The 11,079-nt window shown below is 45.3% G+C and overlaps 1 pseudogene; it reads right to left on the bottom strand.

Annotated features, from left to right (window-relative positions):
- Window positions 1–1,549: 1,549 nt before the first annotated feature.
- Rpl13-ps19 (ribosomal protein L13, pseudogene 19) lies at window positions 1,550–11,031 on the bottom strand (annotated as a pseudogene).
- Between the last annotated feature and the right edge of the window lie 48 nt (window positions 11,032–11,079).

Below are 11,079 nucleotides of genomic sequence, written 5' to 3' on the forward strand. Positions count from 1 at the left end.
CAGGAATACAGTGAGCCCCTGTTTCAAAACAGTAACAATAGCAGTCCCTGTAAACAAAGAAGGAGCAATGTCAGCTAGAATTGGAAGTGGACGAGATGGTGGAGCAATTTACATCCCTGGAACATTACATTAGTGAACCTCAACATTTAAGTATGATGCCAAATGAGGTTACCAGTGTAGCAGACATCGAGGAAGGACCAAGAGAAATACTAACATTCCGCTGTGACTTAGGCGCGCACCATTTGCAAAAATAACATTAAATGAAACACGAACATCAAAACCCCCACTTCACTAAAGTAATGACCAAGTCATTGAGCCAAGTCATGAGCAGATAAACTAAAAAGTCCGGGCAGGGGACGTTGGAGACATGGCCCATTCATTAAGAGCACTGGGTGCAAAAAAAAAAAAAAAAAAAAAAAGAGCACTGGGTGCTCTTCCAGAGGACCCGGATTCAATTCCCAGCATTCACGTTGCTATTGGGAGCCATGTGTAACTCTCAGTTCCAAAGGATCTGACGCCCTCTTCTGGCCCCTGAAGGCAATGCATGGGTATGGTCGCACAGCTATACATGCATCCATACATGTAAAATAATTAAAAAGAAAAAAAAAAAGAAATATAGCCTGGAGGTGGTGGTGGCACACACCTTTAATCCCAGCACTCGAGGCAGGTGAGTTCGAGGTTAGCCGGGTCTACAGAGTGAGTTCAAGGACAGCCAGGGCTAAACAGAGAAACTGTGAATGGGCGGGGTGGGGGGTGGGGGGATGGGGGGTGGGAGGTGGGGTGGGGGGTGGGGTTACCAAAACAAAAGGAGCTAGGGCTTGTGGCACAGGCCTGTAATCTGAGTCACTGTGCAGGCTGAGGCTAGAGAACTCAGGTTTCAGGACCAGCAGGGGCTTCAGGGTGAGACTCCAAGGCCTCCCTAAACAATTGAGTGAAATTTTGCCTGAAAAATGAACTAAAATCTCCATTACCACATCGACAAGAAGCAAATTCTCGTCTTTCAAATTTGCCTACTTGCTAATGTATTTGTAACTCTAGAATCAGCATTTTAGGTGCTGGAAAAGTAGTCCAGTGGTTAGGGGCACCAAGGTTTGATTCCCAGCACGCACATGGCAGCAGCACAACCATCTGTAACTCCCACTCCAGGGAATCTATCCAACAACCTCATCCTGGCCTCAGGCATCCGGCTCACCTGAGGAGACAGTGCTTATACACATAAAACAGATAATTAGGGCTGGAGAGATGGCTCAGCGGTTAAGAGCACTGACTGCTCTCCCAGAGGTCCTGAGTTCAATTCCCAGCAACCACATGGTGGCTCACAACCATCTGTAATGGGATCTGATGCCCTCTTCTGGTGTGGCAGAAGACAGTGACAGTGTGCTCATATATAATAAAATAAATCTTTAAAAAAACAAACGGGGGGGGGAGGGCGGCAATGGGGGGAGGGTTGGGAGGGGAACACCCATAAGGAAGGGGAGGGGGAGGGGGGAGGGGGGGAGGGGGAGGGGGAGGGGAGGGGGGAGGGGGGAGGGGGATGTTTGCCCGGAAACCGGGAAAGGGAATAACACTCGAAATGTATATAAGAAATACTCAAGTTAATAAAACAAAAAAAACAAAAACAAAACAAACAAAAAAAAAACAAACAGGGGATTGGGGATTTAGCTCAGTGGTAGAGCATTTGCCTAGCAAGCACAAGGCCCTGGGTTCGGTCCCCAGCTCCGAAAAACAAAAAACAAAAAACAAAAAAAACCCAGATAATTATGGGGTTGGGGATTTAGCTCAGTGGTAGAGTGCTTGCCTAGCAAGCGCAAGGCCCTGGGTTCGGTCCCCAGCTCCAAAACAAAACAAAAACAAACAAACAAAAAAGCAGATAATTATAAAATATTTTAAGACTTATTAAAATCAATGTTTTTTTAAAGATTTATTTATTTATCATATACAAGTACACTGTAACTGTCTTCAGATACACCAGAAAAGGGCATGGGATCCCATTACAGATGGTTGTGAGCCACCCTGTGGTTGCTGGGAATTGAACTCATGACCTCTGGAGGAACAGTCGGTGCTCTTAACCGCTGAGCCATCTCTCCAGCCCCTAAAATCAATATTTAATGGTTGTGATCACCTGCAAAGACTTGTCACCAGCAGAGACTTTTTTTTTTTTTTTTTTTTTTTGGAGCTGGGGACCGAACCCAGGGCCTTGCGCTTGCTAGGCAAGCGCTCTACCACTGAGCCAAATCCCCAACCCCACCAGCAGAGACTTTTACACATTCACAGTTGAGGCCAAAGGCCGTTTTCTGCCTCATTTCCCATCAAGGGGCTAAGGGTTAGACAGATAAGGGGAGGGGTGACTAGGCGCAGAAGGTGGCTGGAGTCTTCCTCAAACTTCTGCTTTGAAACAAAAAGTCCCTGACAATTTAAAACAAAGGCCTTGTGGGCTTTTTCCCCTGCGGGAAAGGCCCTTGCCAACGGACTGGCTAAACAAGTTCTGACCAGATCAGGACGAGTTTACCTAACCATTGTGGGCCAATCAGCCATCCTGTCTTTCTTCAAACTGAGCAACCCTAAATCGGAGGAATGTGTGAATTAAACACATCAGTGATAAACTCTGAGTTACCCATAATACTCCAAGGAAAGAAATCAAAACACTTCCTCTTGGGCTGGAGAGATGGCTCAGAGGTTAAGAACACCGACTGCTCTTTCAGAGGTCCTGAGTTCAAATCCCAGCAACCACATGGTGGCTCACAACCATCTGTAATGGGATCCAATGCCCTCTTCTGGTGTGTCTGAAGACAGCAACAGTGTACTCATATACAAAATAAAATAAATAAATCTTTAAAAAACACTTCCTCTTGGAATCCAGATTTGAATTCTCTGCCTCACACTCCCGCTTTGTGTGCTGGCTGTCGTATGAGTCTGACTCGGTACCTGCCTGCCTGGAGGTTGTCTTGTGGATGTGTGCTTGTGTCTGTGTGTGTCCCTGTATATGACTGTCTGTCTGTCCCTCTGCCTTTACTGCACAGCACAGAAAGCATCACATCTGGAAGAAATGGGACAGTGCAGAAATCTTTAACAGAGTTTTGTTTTTTTTTTTTTTTTGGTTCTTTTTTTCGGAGCTGGGGACCGAACCCAGGGCCTTGCGATTCCTAGGTAAGCGCTCTACCACTGAGCTAAATCCCCAGCCCCAACAGAGTTTTACAAGAGGTTAATTCAGTGGCTCCAACTGACCCTAACTAACCCAGACAACAAGCAGTACTAAAACGTAATTATTTACCCACCAATATCCATGAGTGGGTGCTTCAACACCTGTATTTGATGCCTTCACAAAATGACACACCCACGTTGTCATTGTTCTTTGAACAGTAGGTTAACCTCACAGGCCGAGCACACAGTAGGGAAACAGTCTAATTGACCTGAAGGTGGGTCATAACTCTGAGGTCCAGCAAAAGTTCCAGTCTCTTAATATAGAAAAGATTTCCCACAATATGCATCGCCAGGAAAAACCTGTCAGAGTTTAAAGCCCCCAGCGCTCATGGAGAAGCTGCTTTGGTTTCTGAGCGAGTCCCCTCCACTTTACCAGAGGTCTTTCTGTGTGCACTGTTGTGTTTGACATTTCTCCACTGCAACTGAGAGAAAATGAACCCAGATCAAGATCCTGAACAGAGAAGTGTGTGTGCATGTGTGATATCTATCTATCTATCTATCTATCTATCTATCTATCTATCTATCTATCTATCTATCTATCTATCTATCTATGACATTTCTGTAGCAGCCAGTTTCCATGTGGCCTCTTACAAGGCCTTTCGTGTTAGATAGCCCTACCTGTATTTCCTCCTGCCTTTCCATCTCTCTAATTTACCCCTTCCTGTTCCGTTATTCTCCTTTGAACCTGTATATCAGTATATTCAGTCTCCCCTCCCTTAACCCCCACCCCCCACCTCTATGGGTATTTCAAGTGAAACGCACATGGCTGAAGACTCCAAGCTACATACATCCACAAATGAGAGGAAATCCGTAACATCTGTCCTCTTCGTCAAGGTTACCGAACTCAGAATAATTGTTTCTTGCTCCCTCTGTTCGGGTTAGCTCTAGGTGAACTTGACAGACACAAGCAAGAATCGTCAGAGAGGAGGGAACCTCCACTGAGAAATTCCTCCAGAAAGAGCAGAAGACCGGGCAAACCTGTAGGCGTTTTCTTAATCAGTGGTTGGTGTGGGAGGGTCCAGCCCGTTGTGGGGAGGGTCGTCCTTGGGCAGGATGCCCAAGAAAGCAGGCTGAGCAGGCCATGATGGACAAGTCAGTAAGCAGCATCCCTTCATGGCCTCTGCATCAGCTCCTGCCTCCAGGTTCCTGCCCTGCTTGAGTTCCTGCCCTCTCTGCTTTTGATAATGAACTGTTCTATGGAACTGTGAGTGAAATAAACCCTTTCCTCCCCAAGTTGCTTTTGACCATGGTGTTTTATCACAGCAATAACAACCTAAGACACACTTTATTTAGCTATTTGAGACAAGATCTCTCGGAGTTGCCCAGGCTAGCTCTGGACTCACTCTGGACTTGAACTATCTGCTTTAGCCTCCTGCCTAGCTGAAATTACAGGCTCGTGACTTTAATTACCCTCCCTTTTAGCACAGTGCTAAAGTGTTGTGCAAAATTAACTTTTATTTGCCTGAAATAATTGTCATCTCTGAGGCTTACTGCCCCAGTCTGCTCACCTAGGCCTAGTCCTGGAAGCTTCTAGCTTCCTTACAATCTAACCTAGGCCTAAAACGTTTTCAGCCTCTGAGACTTGCTGCTGAATGAGCCCACCCTTTCTAGTTCTGTCTGGGCTCTGGCTGGCCTGTTCCATTCAGCCATTCTGGCTCAAAACTCCTCTCCAAGCTGACTGATTCAAACTGGCTTTTCTCTCAGCCTCTGACTGAATTGCCCCGCTTAGACTCAAATTAAGTCTGCCAGTCCAATTCTTCCGGTTCCTTCTCATGCTTTGGCTTGTTCTGTCTTTACCTGTGTCTCCTGTCAGCCTTCCTGTCTCTGTAAAACTCTCCTGGTAAAACTCCTTCCTTCCTCCTTTCTCTGCATTGCTCCCTCTCCTCTCTCTTCTTATGAGAGTTGGACAGATCCTATTCTGTCCAATCTTTCTCTGACTTTGGCTGCCACTCAATTAGACATCACTTTCTTTTTCTAAAGACTTATTTATTTTATTTATTATGAGTACACCATAGCTGTCTTCAGACACACCAGAAGAGGGCATCAGATCTCATCACAGATGGTTGTGAGTTACCATGTGGGTGCTGGGAATTGAACTCAGGACCTCTGGAAGAGCAGCCAGTGCTCTTAACCACTGAGCCATCTCTCCAACCCAAGACATCACTTTCACACATGGGTGCTTCCTTATATAAACTAAGTTTACCTTCATTGTTTGGGACTAGAAGTGTCTGTATTCCAGCCAGAGGAATTAGCGTGTGCCAAGGGCTGGGCTACATCACTACTAGAAACATGTTCTTTCAGTAAGTAACACAATCTCAGGGTTCACGGTGTGATCAAGTCTCCTGGAGCAGTGTTGTGTGATGTTCTAAGTGCTAGCAGGCTGCTATGGACGTGTGTTAATTGTGGTTCATAGTGGCATGCGTTACACTGCTGTTGGCCACGACTTCTGGGCTAGTAATCAAACAACATATATTCAATAAGATAAAAGAAAGACTTCTCAGCTGGTGAGAGGATCAGAACCACAGGATGATGAAAACTGTGATTCTTCTATGAGCTATGATAAAATACTTGTTAGCAGAGTGGTTATGGCAATTGTGTCAAACTGGACTTCTGGAAACCCAAAGAGCCATTGGGTACACCAATGAAAATTCTAGACCTGAGACAATATCCGGCATGGAAATCTCATGGGAGAGGTTTAAATAGCAAAGAAAGCAAGAGGGAAGTCAATGCATTAGGGGAGAATATGGATTATTTAAAGAAGCAGACAGAGAGTGTGCTGACAGCATTCCCTCATGTATCCTGCTGGCCTCCAACTTGCTAGGTAGCCAAGACTAGCTTTGAACAATCTTCTTCCACTTCCTGTGACTTGGGGTCACAGGTGTGCACTGCCGTGGCAGACATGACAGGACGTGGGACACACGGCTGTAATTATAGGTCTTGGAAAGAAGGCATGAGTTTGAGAACAGCCTAGATTACATAATAAGGCCCTGTCTTTTTCTTTTTTCTTTTTTGAGATAGGATTTTTCGGTAACCCTGGAACTTGCTTCGTACACCAGGCTGGCTTCAGGTTCACAGAGATCTGACTGTCTCTGTCTCCCAAATGAAGGGAATAAAGTCCTAAGGTACCCCTGGCACAAGACCCTGTCTTTTTTTTTTTTTTTAAAGATTTATTTATTTATTTCATGTATGTGGTTACACTGTCGCTGTCTTCAGACACACTAGAAGAGGGCATCGGATCCCATTACAGATGGTTGTGAGCCACCATGTGGCTGCTGGGATTTGAACTCAGGACCTCTGGAAGAGCAGTCAGTGCTCTAACCACTGAGCAATCTCTCCAGCCCACAAGACCCTGTCTTAACCACTTCCCAGGATGAAACAAACAACTAAACCACATCCCAACCCCCATATATGCACACACACATGAACACGCACACACACACAAACGTGAAAGAGAAACCCTCCAGGAAGTCCAGTATACAGAAGATCGAGGCAGAAGCTATGTGTGGCAAAGCCCAGGCATCATCTCAGTATTTGGAGGTAGGGGCAGGAGCATCAAAGTAATCCTTAGGCCAGCCAGGGCTGTGTGGTGAGGTCCCATCTCAACAAAACAAAACCCAAAACATTTAACCAATTTGGTTTTGCCAAGGAAGTTAAAAGATACATTTACAAAACAACCACGAGATCCTAGCGAACACCATACAAAGTAAGAGAACGATGCCTGAGACACTGTGATGGTTAATTTTGTATATTATGCCTGACTATATTAAGGATGTCCAAACAGCTGGCAAAATGTGATTCCTTAGGGTGTCTGAGAGGGCCTCTCTGGAAGAGAGCAGCGTTAGGATCAATAGACCAAGTAAAGAGAATTCTGTGCCAGCACTTGATCTGTGGAGAGAAATCAGTCCCTCTTCCTGGCCTTGGGTTGCCATCTTCCCCTGACCTGAGCTCCAGCCTCTCAGGTCTTCAGGCCTCCCATTCAGGGTCTCAGGCTTTTGGACTCAGAGTTTTCTGGTTTTCCAGGTTACACTCCACATGCCATGAAATTCCTGGTCTTCATGGTCCTGCGAGCTCCTTAGGATTTCACGCTCTACCACTGAGCTAAATCCCCAACCCCAGCAAGTGCTCTTAACAACTCCTTTATGGCATCAAAAATATCTATATTATTGTGCGTATGTGTATACCTGTGTGTAGGTTTGTGCTTTTGAATGTCGTACTTTTAGAGGCATCAGACATTTTGGAGCTAGAGTTAAGAGTCATTATGAGCATTCTATTCTGACACAGATGCTGGGAATTGAACGCAGGTCTTCTGGAAGAACAGGATATGTGCTCTTAAGTACAGAACCATCTTTCTAGCCCTTTATTACAGAGTGAGTGAGTGAGACACAAACACACACACACACACACACACACACACACACACACAGAGAGAGAGAGAGAGAGAGAGAGAGAGAGAGAGAGAGAGAGAGAGAGAGAGAGAGATGATGTGCAGGACAGAAGACAATTTGTGGGAGGCGGTCCTCTCCTTGTACCATGTAGGTTCCCAGCAATTGAAATCAGGTCATGAGGTTAGCAGGCACCATTACTGACTGAACTACACACAGGTCATTTTTCCATTTAATTCCTTAAATATTCAATTTAAGTATTTGGAGCTAAATAGCATGCCCAAATTTTTTTTTCTTTTCTTTTTTTTTTTTTTTTCGGAGCTGGGGACCGAACCCAGGGCCTTGTGCTTGCTAGGTAAGCACTCTACCACTGAGCTAAATCCCCAACCCAAGCATGCCCAAATTAATGAAACTATTAAGTGAAAAAACTTCTCACAATGGTATGAAAGCAGGAAGCAATGCTTCTTTTTTTTTTTTCTTTTTTCTTTTTTTCAGAGCTGGGGACCGAACCCAGGGCCTTGCGCTTGCTAGGCAAGTGCTCTACCGCTGAGCTAAATCCCCAACCCTGGAAGCAATGCTTCTAAGGTCAAATTAATTAAAATCCAGTCATGTGGTAACAGTCAACAATCTATTTCATTTATTTGTCTTTTTTATATTTACTTATTTATTATATATAAGTACACTGTAGCTGTCTTCAGACACACCAGATCTTATTACAGATGGCTGTGAACCACCATGTGGTTGCTGGGATTTGAACTCAGGACCTCTGAAAGAACAATCTTAACCGCTCTTAACCGCTGAGCCATCTCTCCAGCCCTGCTTATTTGTCTTCTGGATATTTTATTGCAGTACTCCAATGCTTTTCCACATGTTGCTCTGCGGCTTCCTTTGCCCTTTGTGTTCGGATGCTGAGGAGCCGGGCACTGGTCCGGCCGGCCGTAAGACTGGCAAAAGTCTTACAGTTCTCTCCTTCTGTGATGACTCTGGCTTTTTCCTTTTTGCACACATTCCAGATGGGCATCACAGGTTCTGTTAGCTGGGTGGGTGATTTAAATTCTTCAGCAGAACCTTCTCTCTTTGGAGCAGAGGGTTTCCTGGGGAAAAGCATGAGCTTGGAGCGGTAATCCTTCGGGCGGGCGCTGTGCGGCCTGTAGTGATTCAGTGGATTTGCTGCCCTTCCTTTGGTCCAGAGATGCTGTGATGCTGCAACCCGCTTCCCTGTGGATACAGCCACCCCGAGTTCTTCCAGGCTGAAGTCCCTGCCAGCTCGGACCCTGGTGTGGTATCTCATTGTAGGGTACCTCACTATGGGCCTGGTGGGACCCCATGCTGGGTAATGTGGCACACTTTCACTTCCTGGCCTTGCTTGCGCTTGTAGGTGCCAGCTGACTGAACCAAGTGCTCCTTCACTGCTGTCAGCCTTGTGGAAGAGGGGCTTCAGGATCATGTCATTCTGGCTGTGTGCCACAGCTTCCCCTTGTGCAGAAGTGATGAGTGGAAAGGTTATTTACTTATTTTAGACAGGGCCTCACTACATAGCCCTGACTAGACTGGAACTTGCCATGTAGATCAGGCTGGCCTCAGACTTAGAGATCTGACTGCCTTTGTGTCCAGAGTTCTGGGATTAAAGGTTTGTATCACCAACCCCAGGAGTTAATTATTATCAAAATGGGCGGGCAGCGAGATGGCTCAGTGGATAAAGACATCTGCTACAGAGATGGAAGCCTGAGTTTGATTCCTGGAACCCTGAGAGAGAACTAGCGCTCACAAATTATCTTTTGAACTCCATTGGCACCATAACATGCACACAGACATATATTCCCCAAGCCAAATAATGCATAATAATGCTAATAATGGGGCTGGAGAAATGGCTCAGCCATTAAAGGCTATCTTCACAATCAGTAATGAGAGCTGGACATGCTGACACTACACATTACGATTCTAACGCTTGGCTTCATGCAAGAAGATTCTATGGTAGAGGGCTTGCCTAGCAAGCGCAAGGCCCTGGGTTCGGTCCTCAGGGGGGAAAAAAAGATTCTAAACCCGAGGCCAGTGTAGCGAACATAATTTACTTCAAAGTTTCATAAAATTATTTATCTATGTTTATTGGGAGTCTTGCTCTGTAGTTTCAAACTCCTAGCAATCCTACCGCTTGACCTCCGAAGTGCTGGCATCACAGACAAATCACCACGGCCAGCTTTATAAAACCGAATGTTCCTGGGTAATAAGATCCCATACAGATTAGATAAACTTAGTAGCTTGATGAAAGTTTCACTTCTTAAATTTTGAATGGCTTTTGTGTGTATGGGTGTTTTGTTTGCAGGTATGTCTGTGTACCACACACATTTGCCTGGTACCCTCTGAGGTCAAGAAAGGTATTGGATCCCCTGGAACTGGAGTACAGATAGCTGTGTCACCATGTAGGAGCTGGGAATTGAACTCAGGTCCTTAACCCCTGAACTCTCTATCCTAAAAGTTTTATTTTTTAAAAACCGTTATAGGGCTTGAGAGACGATGGCTCAGAGCTTGACAGTGCAGACTTCTCTAATGTTCTTCCAGAGGGCCAGAGTGTTTCTAGCACTCACATGGAGGCTCACAACTATTCATTACTCTACTTCCAGGGGATTCAACGCCCTTCCCTGACCTCTGTGGACTGTGGACACCAGGCATGCACATGGTATACATACTCCTATGCAAACAAAACATTCACACACATAAAATAATAAATCTGAAAAACGGGGAAAAAAGACCAAAGGTAAAGAAGAATTGTTCTAGTCAGTTGAGTTAAATTTCTCATCATGAAGTGATAGGAAATCAAAGCTGTAACTGGAAAGAGAGCTAGAGAGACGACTCCTTTAGTCTTTTGGTGGTGTCTGCCCCTCAAGCATGAGGACTTGAGCTCAATCTCCAGCATTCAAGCTGGAGAGGTGGCTCAGCAATTAAATTAACACTTGTTCTGGGCTGCTGCTGCTGATTTAATCCCAGCACTGGGGAGTTTGAGACTAGACAAGGATACCCTGAGAAACCCAAGTCCTAGAAAACTAAAACCCAAAACAAAAACTCCACTTGTTCTTTCAGAGAACCTGGGTTTGGTTCCCAACACCCACATAACAGCTCATAATTATCCTTAACTACAGCTCAGGAGGCCAACGCCCTCTTCTGATCCTTGGGCACTAGGTACACATGGTACACACTTATGCATGCAAAAAACCCAAAACCCAAAACCCCCAGAACAACAAAACACACATACACATAAAAACAAATGTTTTTTTTTAAGGTTCAGTAGGTGTGGTTACACACACCTTTAATCCTAACATTCCTGAGGCAGAGGCAGAACTTGTCTGAGTTGGAGGCCACCTGGTCTGTATAGACTCTCCCAAATGGCCAGGACTACACAGGCATTTCTTTAAAACTAAACAAACACACCATCCCCCAAAACAAAACACATGCCTCCCAATGGTAGGATTTAGGCAGATTAGTTTTGCTGCATCTGCAT

This window comes from Rattus norvegicus, chromosome 10 (genome assembly GCF_036323735.1).
Source record: "Rattus norvegicus strain BN/NHsdMcwi chromosome 10, GRCr8, whole genome shotgun sequence".
Classification (NCBI taxonomy): domain Eukaryota; kingdom Metazoa; phylum Chordata; class Mammalia; order Rodentia; family Muridae; genus Rattus; species Rattus norvegicus.